Source organism: Solanum verrucosum, unplaced genomic scaffold, assembly GCF_900185275.1.
Source record: "Solanum verrucosum unplaced genomic scaffold, falcon-dt-bn FXZP01000261.1, whole genome shotgun sequence".
NCBI lineage: Eukaryota > Viridiplantae > Streptophyta > Magnoliopsida > Solanales > Solanaceae > Solanum > Solanum verrucosum.
Genome location: NW_026019969.1, coordinates 5,235,343 through 5,255,139, shown reverse-complemented (window position 1 = coordinate 5,255,139; position 19,797 = coordinate 5,235,343). Strand labels below are relative to the sequence as shown.

The 19,797-nt window shown below is 29.4% G+C and overlaps 1 pseudogene; it reads left to right on the top strand.

The window, feature by feature from the left end:
- The first annotated feature begins 4,360 nt into the window (after positions 1-4,360).
- LOC125816614 (uncharacterized) lies at positions 4,361-15,747 on the top strand (annotated as a pseudogene).
- The last annotated feature ends 4,050 nt before the right edge of the window (positions 15,748-19,797 follow it).

Here is a 19,797-nt window from a genome sequence, read left to right as displayed (position 1 = left end):
CCTAATCCAGGTGCTTCTTTGATGTATCTAACTACTCTAAGAGCTGCATTCATATGTGACTGTTTAGGACAATGCATGAACTGGCTCAAGACTTGTACTGAGAAAGAAATATCTGGTCTTGTCATAGTGAGATATAAGAGCCTTCCTACCAGTCTTTGATATTTTGTAGTGTCAGTTAGTATGTTGTCTCCTTCAGTTATTCCTTCATTAATATGCTCATCATATTGAACTGATGTGAGCTTTTGATTCATCTCTAAAGGTGTACATGTTGGTTTTGCTCCCCCTAGGCCAGACTCAGATATCAATTCTAATGCATACTTTCTTTGTGACATGAGTATGCCTTTGTTGGACCTTGAGAACTCAATGCCCAAAAAGAACTTTAACTAACCCAAGTCTTTCATTTTGAATTTTTTCTGAATATCCAGTCTAGTGTTGCATAAAAGTTATTGATTGTTTCCAGTTATAAGTAGATCATCTACATAAACCAACACCACAACAATATCATTGTCAGTGTGCTTAGTATATAATGAATAGTCATAATGACTCTACTTGAAACCCATATCTATCAAGGCTTCTGTCAGCTTTATATTCCATTGCCTTGGTGCCTGCTTAAGTCCATATAAGGACTTATGTAGTTTGCAGACCTTGTGAGTCTCCCCCTGTCTAGCAAACCCACTAGGAATAACCATATAGACCTCCTCAAGAAGGTCACCATTAAGGAAAACATTATGAACATCCATTTGATAGATATACCAACCTCTAGATGCAGCAAGAGCAACAGTAAATCTAACAGTCACTATCTTAGCAATAGGACTGAAAGTCTCACCATAGTCAATACCTTCCTTCTGACTAAACCCCTTGTGCAACCAACCTAGCTTTAAACCTTTCCACAGCTCATGAGGATAAGTATTTGATTTTGTAAATCCACATGCACCCAATAGGCTTCTTACCAAGTGGTAAATCCACAATACTCCATGTGTGATTACTTTCTAATGCATCAATCTCCAACTGCATTGCCTTGACCTAAGCAGGATCAGCAGCAGCCTGTTGAAAAGACACAGGCTCACACAAAGCTGAGTAAGCTTGAAGGACATGTTGATAGGACTGAGAGAGATGGGAATAGGTAAGCTGATCAGCAAGAGGATTGGAACATGTATTGCCTTTGGGGGTGAGTAACAAAATCTTGCAGCCAAAGATGAGGCTTGCTGGTTCTGGTAGACTTTCTAGTGGGAACATGTGGAGCAACATGTGGTGACTGAACTAGAGACACTGGACAATGATCAATATAGACAGAACTATCAGTTGGTGGGACACAACCATTAGCTGGTGGGACACATACAGTGTCAGCAGAGGGTATCAGTATGTCCAGAACTGGAAATATAAGATTAGAGAATTCTTGTGCATGCTTGAAAAGAAATATGTGTTCATAGAAGATCACATGTCTGCTTACAAAAAAAGAATGAGCATGAAGATCAAATAAAATGTAACATTTCTGTGTTGAAGAGTATCACATAAACACAACAGAAATGGCCCTAGAGGAGAATTTGTCCAATACTCTAGGACATGCAGCATAACACAAACACCCAACACCCTGAGATGAGACAATGATGGAGGATGCATATATAGTTTCTTATAAGGAGTCTGAAATCCCAGTAACTTTGAAGGAAGCCTGTTCAAAATATAGACAACAGTAAAAACACATTCACCCCAATACTTGAGGGGGATAGCAACCTGAAATCTGAGGGCCCTAGCTATATTTAGAATGGTCATGTGTTTCCTCTCAACTATCCCATTCTGTTGAGGAGTATACACACATGAGGATTGGTGGACAATACCAAAATCACTTAGGACAGCCTGAAAGTTGTGACTCAAAAACTCAGAGCCATTGTCTGTTCTCAAAGTTTTAACACTTGTGGAGAACACATTATTAACTTGAGTAAGGAATTGTTTAAAAACAACTATGGTGTCAGCTTTGGAATTTATCAAAAAAATTCAAGTGTATCTACTAAAATCATCCACAACTGTAACAAAGAACCTTTTGCCATTATAAGTAGGAACTATGTAGGGTCCCCATATATCACAGTGCAATAATTCAAAAACAGAACTGGACATAGTAGAGCTTAAAGGAAATGGAAGTTTTGTGTGCTTAGCAACAGGACACACTGTACAATGAGAGTGATCTTTTCCTCCTAAAGACCTAAAGCACTCATGTCTCTTTATTATGCCAAGAGGTGCATGTCCTAACCTCTTGTGCCATACATCAACTGAGTCAGAAGGAACAGGTACAATAGCTGACTTAGTAAGACTCCTACTACTATTCACCAGCTTCTTTGGAGCTTGAGTTGCTTCACCTTTTAGTATGTAGAGTCCATGTTGTTCCTTACCAATCCCCTTCACCTGAACATTTGAGAGATCCTGAAACACATAGAAGTCGGGATAAAATACTACCATGCAATTAAGCTCCTTAGTGATCTTGGACACTGACAACAAGTTAACTCTGAAGTCAGGTAGATATAATATATTGGTTAGAGGCTGATTTGAAAACAGGCATGTGCTACCAATATGAGAAACAACAGAAGTGTTACCATTAGGCAAATAAACCTTATTGTGTGCATCCGGAATAGATACAATACTAATGTCTAATGTGTCAAGATTTGAGGTGATGTGATGAGTAGCTCCAGTATCTACCACCCATTCACCTGCATCATATGAACACAATAGAGCAAAAATATGTATATCTGCATCTACAGAGACCACCTTGGCTGAAGATTCTACTGTGCTATCAGCTCCATTCTTGGACAATAGCTGGAAAATTTGTTGATATTGGTCCTGCGTGATAAATCCTCCAGAAGGTTGAGCTGCAGAAGAAGAAGCTCTTGACTCAATATTAAGAGGTGTATCAACTTGATTAGCATAAGCTCCAATAGTTTGGAGAAATAGTCAGCAATGGTCATTGTTCCTTGAGTGAGAGTGTGAATCTCTCTGTGTAAATGAAATATCCTAGATCCATTTACAATATCGAACCTTTCTCTCAAATCCAGCCATACCTTTCGAGCATCAGATGCATAGACAACTGAACTTAGAAGTCCAGGTCGAACAACATTCATTATCCAAGATAAAACTACAGCATTACATTTTTCCCACTGATCATGTAACACCGGTTTGAACATAGATTTAGGAAATCGTCCATCAACAAATCCTAACTTGCTACCTCCTACAAGTCCAATCCTAAATGATCTACTCCAAAGTGCATAGTTCTCAGATCCAGTTAATTATTGAGAGATCAGAGAGCTGCCTGGAGTGTCTGTGTGTTGAAGAAACAGAGGGTGATTATGGTCGATTACTGGAAATGATGCCATAGTTGTAATTCCAGCACTTGTACCTTCAATAGTTGAATCAATTGCCATTTGTAGAATCTAGATTGTAGCTAAATTTGACCTTTGATGCTTCCTTTTGAGTCACCTTTGAACAAGAATGAACTTTGAACATCCAGTGGTAAGATTTACAGCGGAACTAGTCTTTGATCAAAGGCTCTGATACCATGAAAACTCCATTAATGGAGATTGAGAATATGCAGAATTGCAGAGAGAAGAACAGAGGAGAAGAGAAGAGAGCATTGTATTGAAATCAATGAATTTTTTGTTACATTGAAAATTAGCTTTTACATTGTAGTTCAATATCTATTTATAGACTATAGTATTGTAACTACTTTCATAACTAACTATAGAAGCTTCTAGAACTTTTCTAACAACTCTGACTAACTCACACCATATAACTTGTTCAATCTCCTAAACTGATCAATACTTGCCAACACGCGGAATATGTCCTTGTAGCCTCGAGATAAAGACACGTCGACACCTAAAGACGAGTGATTCGATCCCACCCGTCTGTCCCCCTTTCCCCTTTCGGAATGAGTTAAAACCTTAAGAAAAGGTGTCTCCCCCGAAATGGTAAAAGATTTGGGTTTGAATTTCGAATTTGGGCCCTCGTTTCTGTCCGTTTTGGATCCCTTTCCCCCTATTTCCGAAACCTATTTTTTCCTTTTATATATTTGCTTTTACTCACTATGAATGAGGAGTTTTTTAGTTGGAGAAATTCTTGAAAGGAGAAGGGGAATAGCTTAGACAAATAGTCATAAAAATACACACGAAATACATTCTTGAAAGGGATGAGGTACTTATTTCCTTTGGCTTTGAGATTCTGCCCAGTCTTTGGGAGGTCGTCTGAGTTCGGGTTTTGGTGGTGAAAACTCGTTACCCTCCTTGCTCATCCCGTCCCGTCGTTGCATCAGAAAAGGTAATATCCTCATCTTATTATTTCTTCTTCGATGTAGCTTTCTTCTGATTTACGAGAAATAATCATGGGAAGTCATTTGATGAAGTCTCTTTGGGTGATTAAGGTGTCAATCTTTAAGGTCTGTTGGTTGCTATTATTGTTTAATCTCATCGTGTTATAATTCTTTTCATGAGTATGTTACTGAACCTGTTCGCTTCGCTTGTATTTTTCTGTCTTTGAGTTTCGATCTATCCTGATTTGTTGTTGTTAATGTTGTTATCCATGTAAAGGTAGAATCACAAATAACTTCCACTGCCTACATGACCCATTTTGATCGAGTCTGTACCATCTTTCCTGCCTAACATTTTAGTTTTTTTGTTAAAGTTTAAGTTTTGTCTTTTGGAGCATGAGTTTATCGGCGTTGATCTTTCATGTGCGTAGCGTGCTGATTTTCCTTTTGTATAAAGTCAATTGCTAGTGGTTTGGTTATATGTTATATAGTCTTTGTACTAGTGTACTATCATAAAAGAATGAGATTAGGCTAAGTTGATTTCTGGCAGCGTACAAGTGAGATCTTACAGATCACATGTTAAGCCACATTGATATTTACCTTATTACTTACTAGACCTTGTTTTAGTTTGAGTTTGTTGAATATGTGGTTAAGTGTCATTCATTATTAATAAGGACAGTGTCCATGTGCTGTTACTATTCAAGATTGCTTCCTCTCTTGATTTATGTTAATGTGCATTGCTTAATGAATTTAGTTATTAAAATCTCTATTTTGCTTGTTAAAGTGCATTACCACAATTCGTTCATATCCTTGTTTCAATTAAAAACTTTCTTGTAAAAAATAATGATGATAATTGAAGTTTCCTAGTTTCTAATTGTTGCTTCCAATAAGTTCTGAATTATTCTCTTCCTTTGTCTTAAGTTTGAGTTGCTATATTCATTGTCTTGTCTTTCATGAATAGGAGGATGACAAAAATAAAAATAAATAAATATATATATATATATATATATATATATATATATATATATATATATATATATATTTATATATATTTCTCTAGAATTGATGGATGGAAAGTCAATTTGGTTAACAAGCTTTAAAAGGATAAAATAATATCCTTCATTCACCGTTTAAGAAACTTGTGACCACTTCAGCTACTATACGTACCTTACCCAGTTGAATTTATTTATTTATTTTTGTCCTACAACGTGAGCAAGTATTAATTGCCTCCCTTTTCTTTTGATACATGTGATGTCAATCCGAGTCCATTTTGGACTCCTCTCTTGCATTTTGTTGAGTTATTTCGAGTCAACCAGTTATATAAATTGACGTACAGGTCCCGGAGTTGAAAGAATGTGCAACAGATCGAAAACAAAAAATGAAAAAGGGGGCTTCAAAAGCCCACTCTTTATGTTGTTTTAAATTGTATTTTGTTAGAGTTTAGGACATGTGAAAGGTTGGGCCTAAGGCCTAAAGAAAAATATTTCTTTTTACGTTAGTTTAGGACAGGTGCAGGTGATTCTAATGGGCCGAAGGCCCAAAATGAAAATGGGTCCAAATACTAGCCCAGACAGACAGGAAAATCAAATTTGGGCCCAAATCTCTTTCCCTCTTTATTTTATAGCATTTATTTACTTGTCAATGTTTGTTACTAAATCTAAGGTTAAAAAAAATTTCAAAATCCCCAAAAGACACCCGTTTTGAATTAATTACTTAACTAAATTATTCATCTTTTACTTGACTTAATAAATAAATAAGTTTGCAAAATATTTCACTTAGATAAAATCGTAATATTTCCCCTTTCTTGGTCTTAATTATAAAATTGGTTCAATTCGAATTAAGTCAACTAAATTTAGTCAAATAATTAATTGCCGGATAACCGCATGTTAGCGGGCTTTTCAGGTGCTTTCAAACCCTTCTCGAAATGCTAATATGAACCCAGAACCCCCTTTTTATATTTTCATTAGATTTCTGTTTTAATCTTTTGAAAAAATAGTTTTCTTAATTTAACTTTAAAAATTAAGTGGCGACCCTCTAAAACTAGTCTAATAAGTATGTTTTTAAATAAAACATTTAAAACTAAGGTGTAAACGTTCTTATTATTTATACTAGATATAGGACCCCGTGCCAGCACGGGGCCCAATATATATTATTTTTTTATTTTAATTTATGTCATATTATGAAATTTGAGAAGTTGTTGAAATTTTTATATGATTTTAAAAATATTTTAAATTTTTAGCTATTGTGATTTGACAATTTGTAGTACTTTTTCTTAACATAATTTTGAAAATAATATTTATTACTCTGTTTGTTCTAATTTATGTGGCACACACAGAATTTCAAATATTAACCATTTTTTATATGTCTCTTTAATATATTAAGTTGTTAATTATTGTATTTTATAGTACATTTTGAACCTAATTTTTTAATAATATATGTTATTTGCCATGTCCCAATTTATGTGGCATTAATTGATAGATTTGTTGGAGTCGAGAGATTTATTTTGTTAATTATTGTAATTTATATTTATTTTTTTCGTCAATTTCAAACAATATATGTTGTTAATTGATAGAATACTTTTAATGTAATTTTTTTTAAAAAATATGTGTGACTCTCCATGTCCCAATTTATGTGGCACATGTAAAGTTTTGACAATTAACCAAAATTTTAATACATTTAAAAAAATATTTTTAAGTCGTTAAATTTTAAGTAATTTAAATTGTTGTATTATTTATTACAATTTATAATACTTTTAAAGTAGTTGAAATATTGTACTATTTATTATGATTTATAACACTTTTTTTTAAAATTTATGTCATATTATGGAATTTGAGAAGTTATTGAAATTTTTATATGATTTTAAAAATATTTTAAATTGTTAGCTATTGTGATTTGTAGTACTTTTTTTAAATATAATTTTGAAAATAATATTTATTACTCTATTTGTTCTAATTTATGCGGCAGATGCAGAATTTCAAATATTAACCTTTTTTTATATGTCTCTTTAATATATTAAGTTGTTAATTATTGTATTTTTTAGTACATTTTGAACCTAATTTTTTAATAATATATGTTATTTGCCATGTCCCAATTTATGTGACATTAATTGATAGATTTGTTGGAGTCGAGAGATTTATTTTGTTAATTATTGTAATTTATAATTTGTTTTTCGTCAATTTCGTCGACTATTTTTTTTATTAATTATTGTAATTTATTGTTTCTTTTTCGTCAATTTCAAACAATATATGTTTATCATATAATCCATTTTATGTGGTACCAATAGAATTTAGAGAGTCATATAAGTTTTAAATAATTAAGTTGTTAATTATTGTAATGTATAGTATTACTTATATTATTTTTAAATATATTTAAATATTATATGTTAGGTTTTTTATCCTAATTTATATGGCATTGATAGAATTTAAAGTGTCAAATAATTGTTAATTATTCTAATAGATAATATGGAGTATTAAAGTCATTTATAGTATAGTAATTAATATATAATATGTAGTATTTAAGTGTTATATTATGGAATTTGAGAAGTTATTGAAATTTTTATATGATTTTAAAAATATTTTAAATTTTTAGCTATTGTGATTTGTAGTACTTTTTTTTTACATAATTTTGAAAATAATATTTACTACTCTGTTTGTTCTAATTTATGTGGCACACACAAAATTTCAAATATTAACCATTTTTTATATGTCTCTTTAATATATTAAGTTGTTAATTATTGTATTTTATAGTACATTTTGAACCTAATTTTTTAATAATATATGTTATTTGCCATGTCCCAATTTATGTGGCATTAATTGATAGATTTGTTGGAGTCGAGAGATTTATTTTGTTAATTATTGTAATTTATAGTTTCTTTTTCGTCAATTTCAAACAATATATGTTGTTAATTGATAGAATACTTTTAATATAAATTTTTTTTAAAAATATGTGTGACTGTCCATGTCCCAATTTATGTGGCACATGTAAAGTTTTGACAATTAACCAAAATTTTAATACATTTAAAAAAAAAATGCAAGTCGTTAAATTTTCAGTAATTTAAATTGTTGTATTATTTATTACAATTTATAATGCTTTTAAAGTAGTTGAAATATTGTACTATTTATTATGATTTATAACACTTTTTTTTAAAATTTATGTCATATTATGAAATTTGAGAAGTTATTGAAATCTGTATATGATTTTAAAAATATTTTAAATTGTTACCTATTGTGATTTGTAGTACTTTTTTTTTAACATAATTTTGAAAATAATATTTATTACTCTCTTTGTTCTAATTTATGCGGCAGATGCAGAATTTCAAATATTAACCCTTTTTTATATGTCTCTTTAATATATTAAGTTGTTAATTATTGTATTTTTTAGTACATTTTGAACCTAATTTTTTAATAATATATGTTATTTGCCATGTCCCAATTTATGTGACATTAATTGATAGATTTGTTGGAGTCGAGAGATTTATTTTGTTAATTATTGTAATTTATAGTTTCTTTTTCGTCAATTTCAAACAATATATGTTGTTAATTGATAGATTTTTTGGAGTGGACTATTTTATTTTTTTATTAATTATTGTAATTTATTGTTTCTTTTTCGTCAATTTCAAACAATATATGTTTATCATATAATCCATTTTATGTGGTACCAATAGAATTTAGAGAGTCAATTAATTTTTTTATATAAGTTTTAAATAATTAAGTTGTTAATTATTGTAATGTATAGTATTACTTATATTATTTTGAAATATATTTAAATATTATATGTTAGGTTTTTTATCCTAATTTATATGGCATTGATAGAATTTAAAGTGTCAAATAATTGTTAATTATTCTAAGTGGAAGGTGGTGGGGCCCACTTATATAGTTTGATAAATTTATTGGATATTAGTTGTGATTTATAGTATAGTAATTAATAATATATAATATGTAGTATTTAAGTGGAAGGTGGTGAGGCCCACTTATATATTTTATAAATATATTGGACATTAGTAGTGATTTTATTGGACCATTGGTAGTCATTCCAAGACTCTTCTATAATATAGTAATTTTGAAAATCGGGATATTTATGAACATAACTACTATTTTTATATAAAATTTAATTTTCTCTTCATACATAACGTATTCACCATTAATCTAATGTTATATGTTTCACCTTCTTCTTCTTTTCCAAAAAAAAAAAGAGTAAACATTTTATCATATTCATTCTTAAAGATGAAAGTTAATGTATATGTAAAATTATAAGTACAAAAAAAAAAAAAAAAGATACACATGAGCAAGACAATTAAGTATTATTTTTTTTTGCCTTTGTCTCTATAATGAAAACCCGAATATTTGAGCATACAAAATAAAATTTTGAAATTAAAGCAAGTTGCTAATAAAACAACATTTCAACTATATGAAGAGAGATAGAAAAGTCTTATTATAATTCTAATTATACAAATAAGTATAAAACTAACACACCAAACTCCGATGTTTCAATAATTGAATTCTTGTCTATTCTCATGACTGTATAAGGGGATCTCACAACTTTCACCACAAATTGTGACATTATTTTACCTGTTTAGAGCTCCTACACACAAGAATTATCGGAGTAGTAAATAAAAGTCTTTCTTGAAAAAGTTAAATTTATAGAACAAAAATTACGGAAACATGAAAAGTCACATGGAAAATTGAAAGGTCAAATACTATTAAAATAAATATAATGAATATTTCATTATCTTTATAATAAATAACTAACAATTCAAATAATAATTAAAATATTATTTTTTAATATTTAATTAATTAGAATGTTTAATTTAGCCTAGGGGTAAAATAAATATAATAATTCTTTCATTGCCTTTATAATAAATAAGTAACAATTCAAATAATAATTAAAATATTATTATTTTATATTTGGTTAATTAGAATGTTCAAGTTAGCCTAGGGATAAAATGAATCTAACTTTTAATCTTTGGAGCTTTCAAAAAATTACAGAAACATGACAGGTCACATGGAAAATTAAAAGGTCAAATACTATTAAAATAAATATAATAATTTTTTCACTATCTTTATAATAAATAACTAACAATTTGAGCTTCCCACTTTTAATAATATATGATCGGTATCATTGTAAGATAAGACGTTTCTTTTTTCAATTAAACATGTCGAGTTTGATTTCTTTGAGTCATTTTTAACTGGAAGTATTTCATTTTCTTAATAGTATTGTGCAGGAGATTTCATTTGATAGATCTTTTAAAATTTGTTTGTAATTTCATTTCCATTTTACGAGAGAGATTATTATTTTATTGTATTCAATTAGTAAGTGGCCGAAATTATACTAAGCCAATGACTATTGTCTAGTGCTCAGCAGGTGCTTGTTGAAATGTTTCTTCGAAATTGAAGCATTACTTTGCTTCTTATAATGCTACTAGATCTCGAAAATGCATTGCACGTGTATCTCATGTTTTTTAATAAAAAATATTTTAAAATCTATATATATATATAAAGCCAAATATAAAAACGCTAATGTGACACCTCCCAATGACCTCTATTAAAATTTATCTATTTTATCAATTTTTTGAGCTTGAATCTTATTTTTAATTACAAATTAAAAATGTATTCATGATATAAGAAAAAGACATTTAACTCCTATAATTAAGAAATTGTGTAACAACTAAATAAATAATGGTACAATTAGGATATATCATAAACGCAATAATTAAGAAATTGTGTAACGGCTAAATAAATATGATACAATTAGGATACATCATAAACATAATTTCTTTAATTAAATTATTATTAAATAATATTAAAATTAAGTCATTGATTAATTAACTCAATGAAAATGGCAGTAACTAGAATATGAATGTTAATTTTGCTATTTCAACATAATTGATTAACTAAAAATTTGTATTAATTACGGAAGTTTAATAAGTTTTTCCTAATTGCAAAATTAATGAAAAACTAACCACTTAATTCTTTTAATTACACCTTTTCTTCTCCCTTAATTGTAACCTATACCTCATTTAAACCCATTAAACCCCTTTAATTACTCCTCAAACATTCAACTTAACCATCAATATATTCTGCAATCTTTTTCCACAAATTCAAAATATGGGAGAAGATAATCACAATGATATGTATTTTTTTTTCCTGATTATGATTTGAATAAAACAAATATAGTTTTATGTCCTTTATTCCAAGGCCACCAATTAAAAATGTCTAGATTTGCAACATAAAGGTTATGAAGAAGGACATCAATACTCAAAATGAGAACAATATTTGGCTTTATTTTATTTTTATTATTGTTGTTTATTTTGATCATATATATGTAAATGATATTTATTTTTGTCAAAATATTACTATCTTACAAAGTTATTTATTTTTGAAGGTTGTTTCTTCTTCTATAGCATGTTTGTTCACTTCATGGGGTTCCTACAGAGAGGAAGATGAAATTCTTAAATAAAGCAGAATCTACCTAGAGATAAAAATTTGGTATTTGTCTGTAAGTTTCTTGCTTAATTTTATTTTGATACATTGTCTTATTAAAGTTTATACAAGTAAAATTTTAATAGTTCTTTGTTATATATCCACCAAAAATGAAATACTTGACTTGCTAATTTTACAAACTCCTATTTGAATATAATTTTTGTAATATATATATCCATTTAATTTTTGGAAGACATGATTGAAATTAGATGAAAAGGATAAATAAAATTATCTTATTATTGTAAAAATAAGAAGTAGTTAACCTTTTATTTGTTTATATATATATATCTATATATACACTCATTGAATAGTTGTACATTTAATTTTAGTTTTACATTTTTATTCATATGTACTCATTGAATTATTTTTAATTATCTAAAATTTTAATAAGTTCCACCTATAATATATAATGAGAGATATACTATGAAAATTCTTATATAAATGATGGTACTTATAAACAAAAATATATGTGTTTTAAATAACCCAGATGTATATATTGGTGTGTGAAATAATGCTAAAACATGTTGTTATAGTAATTTTCTTTCATATAAAAAGAGTGGCATTTTCTAAATTCATTATTAAATTAAGATATAACTTATAATACACAAGAAAATAGATAGAAGTGAAATATTCAATATATATTAAAAACAAGTGTATATTTTGATTTATTGCTTAATATTACATTTTTTTAAATATTTTGTATCAATCTAAAAATTACAAGTAAAACAATTGATATAACAGTGTTATGATCGAAATCTATAGAAAAAAATGTAAAGTTATTTTTTGAAATTACAAAAATTTAAGCAACATATTGGCTTTTTTTTCCATCTTATCTTATTTAATTTTTGTTAAAATTTGAAATTTAAAATACTTTAGTGATATATCTTTTTGACCAAGAACTACAATTATTTTTTTCTTTTCTTTGGTCTCTATTTTTACTTCATTTGTGTGCTATATGAAAAATACTTCAAAAAATCATTTATTTTCTTTAAATGTGCAATGTTAAACTAAAAAGTCATGTTTTACATTTTTTTAATGTAAATAATTAATGGTTTTTATTTTCACTACTCTTCATAAATTTTTTGAAAAAATCATTATTATTATATATAATTGCAAAAATAGTTAATAGTCATATTAATGATATTATTTGATAATTTATATTATAGTCTTTATTAGTAGAGACATTGTAAGACTATTGAAATAAGCACATTAGCATTTTAAGTTATCATGTTTTCGATGCTAATTATATTGATGCTTTTGTTTGACTTGAAGAACAAGATGAAGGATATTGAATGGTTCAAAGTAGTAACTTATAAATTTGTTGGACATAATTAGTTTGTTATCTTTAAATTACATATAATATATATTTTTTCATGAATTTCAATTACAAATCTTTTATTATAAGCTTTAAATAACATTAAAATCTTCACAATAATCTTTGGCTAAGAATTGTATTTCTGTTCTTATTTTGTTGACAATTTCTCTAATTTTTCTATTTTTTATTGTGAAATAATAAATATGTAAATTAACCATTCATTCATATTCTTCGATGCAAAACATAATGTTTTTTATTTTTATTATTCTCATATTTTTTTATTATTATAGCTCCTAAAATAAATAATAATCATATTCATGACATTATTTGATATTCATATATATATATATATATATATATATATATATATATATATATAGAGAGAGAGAGAGAGAGAGAGAGGGAGAGAGAAACATTGTAATCCTTTGTAGAAATGATCATATTTAAGTTATGTTTTCAGTATATATATATATATATATATATATATATATATATATATATATATATATATATAGAGAGAGAGAGAGAGAGAGAGAGAGAGAGGGAGAGAGAAACATTGTAATCCTTTGTAGAAATGATCATATTTAAGTTATGTTTTCAGTACTTATTTTCTCCATACTTTAGTTTGACTTGAAGAATAAAGTGAAGTTTATTGAATGGTGATCGACTTAAAATTATTTATGGGAATTGATATTGACAAGTGTTCGGAAGATTGTGCATTCATTTTATATTTTTCTCTTCTGTTTTTAGTGATTAAGATCATAAAAATAATGTTGCGTTATTTATTGTAGTTACGTTCTCTCTATCATTTCTCTTTATTTTGTATATTATATAATTTTTTCATTGTTATAAGTTTATAATTTATGGTTCAAAATAGTAATTTATGACTTTGTTGGGAGTCAACTAACTACTAATTAATACGTCTAGATAAGTATATATTGACATCTTATTGTCTTTCATAACCGCGCGAAGTGCGAACTAATTCACTAGTGATACAAATAATTTTAGAATAATTGATGCATTACACAAAATTTAATGGGTAAAAATGTTGCTTATGGTTAAAATTCAATGCTAATATAAGAGTTACTTTATTACAACCCTAAGACTAAGGTTGCCAGTATCACTAAAATCAAAAGAATTTCTGATTGTACGGATAAAAGCTTCCCTTTTAATTATTTGGGATACCCTATGGCTATATTTACCGGTAAAAAAAGAAGATTTTCTACTTTAATTATATGATTGCCAAATATCTAACCCTATGTTTCCATACAAAATGAAAGAAGTTAAACAATATAATATATCAATTAAGAAAAAAATGACCGATGAATAAAAAATTACATAACAACTATATTAAGATGATGAAACACAGAGTGTAATGGACTAACATTTTCTATTCAATTTAAAAAGAGAGAAATTGTGTACATGAAAGGTTGTGATTGGACGTATTTTTAATTGTAGAAGCTAAAATGTTTAATAATTAAAGTTATTAAGCAGTGAAAAAAACAAGTTGTAACATCTAACCATGTATTTGTTCTAGTTTAATTATAGAAGCTAAAAAGTTTAACAATTAAAGTTAATAAAATAATTTAATTAAAAAAATTAGTGAAGGATATTTTCGTAATTCAACTTTGAACCTAACACCTTTTCACTTTAGTAATATGTATAAAATAATATATAATATATATGATGATATGATATGATGATTTACTTTTGAGAACTTTACATGAATATGCATTAGTACCTTCATTATCTACTTGTTAAACTAGTGTATATTTAGATGAACTTTTGTCCAAATCATTCACTTTCAGGCAAAAATTGTGCAGGATCCATTCAACTTGAACTTAGCCGTGTCAGAGGGACATAAAGGATTTGTCATGAGAGAATTGGGGGTAAGCAGAGAAGCAGGAAGCTTTAAAGGTTCAACAAGTTGTCAAATGCCTTTGAAAATTTGATGTCAAGGCCATAAAGAGAAGTCAACATGGATTCTTTATACAATCACTCTATGCATACTGCATTGGTTAAATGGTGTCTACTCATTCTTTTTTTAGTAGACTAGGTGGATTATATGAGACACAACCATTCAAGCCTCCTTTCAAGATTTTATATATCTCTGGGAGAGTTGAAGAATCTAAGATATCTTGTCGCTGAGGCAAAGGCCAAAGATGTTAAACTAGTCCCAGCTCTAGTCAAACATATGCCAGATAGGAACATGTTTCTTTTTGGCTTTGTGGATGTAAATGAAACCTCGGCAGCAGGGAGATGATGAACTGGAAGAAATACAAAATGCAAGTATCCAAATAGCGTTATTTGCAAATAGCCAGATTAAGCACTTCACCCACATGGATATGAGGTCGGAGCTTGACGTGGATTTGCTCAAGCAGAAGTCGGCTGAATATGCACGGGCTAAAGATCTAGGTATCAAAGGGGCTAGTAAAATGGTGGATGTAGAAAACATAAATCACATAACACAGAACCAGACATTGATAGAAGACTGCTGAGGACTGGAAAACTCAGAAGGAATTATTTTATCAAAAAACAGGTATTAGTCATCAGACTATCAAAGAATCAGTTGATGAAGTGGCTGAAGAGAAGGATGGCAATGAAGACTTCTGTAAGGAACTTGAAGAAGTCTTTTGTCTGAGCAGAACGACTCTGACTTTGAACAATAAGGGAGAACTTGTATAAACTATTTTGTACTTAGAAAATGGCAAAGTTGGCTTCTGTTTCTTAAAAAAGAGAGGTTGTTATCAGGTTTGTTATGGCTATTCACTGACCGTTACCTAAAACAGAATGCAAGATTGCATTGTGTTCTTCTATCTAATAAGAAACCACTAAAATGAATCATGAAAGGTAGTGATAACTCATAGTGGAAACAATTAGAATTGTTAGTGAAAACTTACAAGATAACAAAAATACAAGATTACAATTGAAAATAAAAATGTAGAAATAAATCTCTTCAGGCTGAAGTGCGGATATCTCGCTCTTTTTAAGGAGATTCAAGCCCACTACAACAAATATTTTTCACCGGTCCAACAGTAGTCCTCTTTGACTTGTCCCATCCAAGATACAACAACCTTCACAATAAATAACTCAACAACTATGGACAAGAGTTGAGTACAAAGCTCCACAAAAAAGAACATCTTCCTTCAAATAATAAGAACTCTCTTTTGACTAACTTTTCCACTCTATATTTCCTTGTGTGTTGTGTCTCCCAAACCAAATGAAGACCACCACTATTTATACTAGAAGAAGTCTTCCTAGCAATGAATAAGAAGATAAATGGTGTAGCAAATAGTGAAAATAATGGTCTTAGAAGTTACATATGTTACATAGATTACAAAAAATAATGGAGGAATAAAGAATGAGATAATAGAGAAATAATATGGAGAAGTAATGGCCAAGATGCCACTACCGATGCTGCAAGAAATGATCATAACATCAGCACTTACTCCGAATGGAGTAATGCTCGAAATAACTGCCCAACGGTTAAGACAAAAGAATTATCCACCAACGGACAACTTACAGTAAATGCAATACTTTGACTCCAAACATTTCAAGCAAATTAATATACAAAAATATTAATATTAAAATGCTGACCAACAATCCCCCGCTCATTTTAATATTATATAAGAGAGTATATCAGCTGAAGGAAGACTATCATGATTCATGCATAATGAAATGTGCTCTGCATTGAACCTCCACTTAGTGAAACAATAACTTTTACTCCAGAGTCGTAGTGGTCTCAAACTTAAACTATGACTGTTTGAGGGAAATAAAATATCACTGTCCACATATAATAATCAAGGTGTTGACATGAGCTTTATAGCCAGCACGTTATGGTCATGTGCTATCCCGATTTCATGAGTGCATTTGAGAATAAGTCCAATTCTCATAGGAAACGACCTACTTCCACACATCACCTAGGTGAAATCTGTCGAGAGTGCTCATGTAAGTTTAACACTCCACCCATACGGGCTACAGATATTCATTAAGAGTTTTGTCAACTCAACCTTCACAAATCACTACAGGAAACAATGCACTCACATCATAGGGAGGGAATAAAAGTATAGTGTATTATTTTTTTCACAACAAGTCATCATATGATTAGTTTTACCCTTTGAACTTGGTTATAGGAACTCTAGTCCCCAGGTTGGGTTTCCTCATATATGACTCAAAGATTTATAGGTTTCAATCCCATTCCCCCTCTATGTGCTCCAGACCTTTTCTCTTGTTAAGGCCTTAGTAAGAGGATTTGCAAGATTATCAGAAGATTTGACATAATCAACATTAATGGTACCATTTGTCAAATATGATCTTACATTACTGTGTTTCCTCCTTATAGGTCTGGATTTATCATTGTAATAACGGTTTTGAACTCTATCAATCGCAGCAGTGCTATCACAATGAATTAAAATATGAGGAATTGATTTTTCAAAATAAGGTATTTGAAATAACAAATCTCTTAACCAATTCGTTTCCTCACTAGCTGAAGCTAAAACAATTAGTTCAGCCTCCATGGTAGAGTTAGCAATAATAGTTTACTTTATTGATCTCCAACAAACAGCACCACCACCTAAAGTAAAGACATAACCAGTGGTAGAACAGTAAAGACATAACCAGTGGTAGAACAGTAAAGACATAACCAGTGGTAGAACAGGAATCACATGATAAAGTATTCCAATTTGCATCACAAAAGCCTTCAAGTACATCATGATATTTTTTATAGAACAAACCATAATTTTTTGTTCCAATTAAATATCTCATAACTCTTGTTATAGCATGCCAATGTTCATTACCTGACTTGCTTGTAAACCTGCCAAGTACTCCTACTGCACATGCAATATCAGGCCTAGTGCAATCAATCACATACCTCAAACTTCCGATTATGCTAGCATATTCCTTTTGATTTATTATATCATTTTCACTTTCAATAGGAAATAAATGAACACTTGAATCAAAAGGAGTTGCAACATGTTTGCAATCAAGAAAGTTATATTTTTTCAAAATTTTCTCAACATAATGTGACTGTTCAAGGAAAATTCCATCACATGTTCTTGTTATTTTTATTCCAAGAATAACATTTGTCTCACTAAGATCTTTCATATCAAAATGGTTTCTAAGAATATTCTTAGCTTCATCAATAACATTCATGTTAGAGCCAAAGATCAACAAATAAGCAAATAATCACATGTGAATTATTCCAAGACTTATGATATATGCACTTATCACACTCATTTGTTTTAAAACCATTTTCAATCATGCAGGAATCAAACTTTTCATGTCATTGCTTTGGTGCCTGTTTCAAGCCATATATGAATTTAGTAAGCTTACATATTTTGCTTTCTTGACCTGCTTCAAAAAAGACTCGGGTTGATCCATATAAATTTCCTCATTTAGGTCTCCATTTAAAAAAACAGTTTTTACATCCATTTGATGAATTTACAAATAAAAAATTGATGACATAGCAATTAAAAGTCTTATAGGTGTAATTCTTGTTACCGGAGAAAAAGTATCGAAAAATTCTAGGCCTTCTAGTTGTTTAAAACCTTTTTCAACTAGTCTAGCCTTATATTTATCAATAGATCCATCCGGTTTTTATTTTTTTCTTAAGACCCATTTGCAACCAATAGTTTTACAACCCGATAGTAAATCAACTAACTTCCAAGTTTTATTAGAAATTAGAGATTCTATTTCATCATTTACAGTTTCTTTCCAAAAAATGGAGTCATGTGATGATAAAACTTCTTTTAAATTGAGAGGGTCATCTCCAACATTAAACATATAAAAATCATGACCAAAATCTTTTTCTACTCTAGCTCTTTTACTTCTTCTTAACTCAAAATCATTGACTTCTTTATTTTTCAAAGTAGAAGTAGAAGAACTAGCTAAGTAGTGACAAAATATTTTGTTCAATCCTTTGACCCCACTATTTTTAGAATCAAAAGGAAACTTATTTTCATGAAAAATAGCATCACCCGATTCTATCACAATATTATCTTCAAGATTAAAAAATCTATAGGTTGTACTATTTGAAGCATAACCAAGAAAAGCACAAGTAGTAACTTTCTTACCCAATTTTGAAATCTTGGGATCCATTAGCCTCACAAAGGCTAAACAACCCCAAACTCTTAGATATCTCAAACTTGGCTTGTATCCACAATTCAAAAGGTGTCAATTTTGACTTTTTATGAGGCACACGATTCGACACATATCAAGTAGTCAAAATAGCTTCACCCCAAAAATTTAAAGGTGCATGTGACTCAATAAGCATGGCATTAGTCAATTCAACCAAAGTTCTATTTTTCCTTTCCGCTACTCCATTAGATGAAGGAGAATAAGGAGGAGTAGTTTCATGAATTATTCCCAATGATCTAACAAAAGAATGAAACTCATTTGACTCATATTCACGACCTCTATCACTTCTAATTCTTTTTATTTTTCTTCCAAACTGATTTTCAATTTCATGGAGATAAACTTTAAAGTTTTCAAAATCATCACTTTTATTTTTCATCAAGTAAACATATGTAAACTTAGAAAAATCATCAATGAAAGTGATAAAATATCTATTACCTCCACGAGTTAAAATTTCACCAAATTCACAAATATCAGTATGAACTAATTCTAACAAATCAGTTTTTCTTTCAACTTGAAAATGAGGTCTTTTAGTGATTTTGGCTTTACTACAAGCCTCACACTTTTCAAAATTCTTTTTAACCATT